The sequence below is a fragment of the Ailuropoda melanoleuca genome, unplaced genomic scaffold (genome assembly GCF_002007445.2).
Source record: "Ailuropoda melanoleuca isolate Jingjing unplaced genomic scaffold, ASM200744v2 unplaced-scaffold3148, whole genome shotgun sequence".
In the NCBI taxonomy this organism is placed as follows: domain Eukaryota; kingdom Metazoa; phylum Chordata; class Mammalia; order Carnivora; family Ursidae; genus Ailuropoda; species Ailuropoda melanoleuca.
This window is the reverse complement of record NW_023202148.1, coordinates 259-1,027: the sequence shown is the minus strand read 5'-3', so window position 1 is coordinate 1,027 and position 769 is coordinate 259. Positions and strand designations below refer to the sequence as shown.

General features: G+C 44.3%; 1 long non-coding RNA gene across 1 annotated transcript; it reads right to left on the bottom strand.

Moving 5' to 3' along the window:
• Positions 1-241: 241 nt before the first annotated feature.
• LOC117798432 lies at positions 242-713 on the bottom strand. Its single transcript, XR_004622885.1, has 2 exons — positions 486-713; positions 242-283 (listed from the first exon to the last, which is right to left on the bottom strand). It is a non-coding gene; the product is annotated as an uncharacterized LOC117798432 (long non-coding RNA).
• Between the last annotated feature and the right edge of the window lie 56 nt (positions 714-769).

Genomic DNA, 769 nt, shown 5'->3' with positions numbered 1-769 from the left:
CGACGAAAGAAAAAAGCATTTCCTTTCTGCAATTTGTAATCAGAAAGGCCTTGCTTTTAAACTAGAATGATCCAACAGAAAAAAAGAACGTGGGAGGCTGTGCAATATGGGCTGTGTACTTAGAGGTAACAAGCAGGTTAGAAATATACTTTAAATTTCATTTGGCCCAACAGAACCTATGACTCTTTACTCACTTTTCCATTTTAAATGTACCTCTCCATCATCTTCATTATTTCTTGACTTTGCGTTACAGATTTCAGAAGATATGGACTCCATACTGATCCTAAATTATAAAGGTTTGGGGGAAGGGGAGCAGGGTGGACACAAATACACCAGTTTGCTCAAGTTCCTGACACAAGCCTAAGCCCACCAGCCCACCCAGAGACCAGCCCCTACTCTCAGAGCCATTCCTGGGGCTGCACTGACTCCTGCCTACCACCAGAGAGCCCCAGACTCCCCGATGTTCAGACCACACGACTCCTTACCTAGTAGAGCCCTGGCCAGGGCTGGATGATGTGGGAGGTCCCTTGGGGTGGCTTGGCACAGTGACAAGTACACTATTAAGCTGAGTCAGCATGGTTCAGGCACTGGACTCTTTAGGCCTTCCCTGGCTAAGAAATGAAAGGACTGGGTTAGAAGACCTCTAAGGTTTTTTTCAGCTTCCAAGTTCAGATTTCATGATTCTAAAAGTACTGAAAAATTTTCACAGGAAGAAGGAACCCACAATTGAAACCCAGTTTCACCAGACAGACTTCTTTTTTTTTTTTTT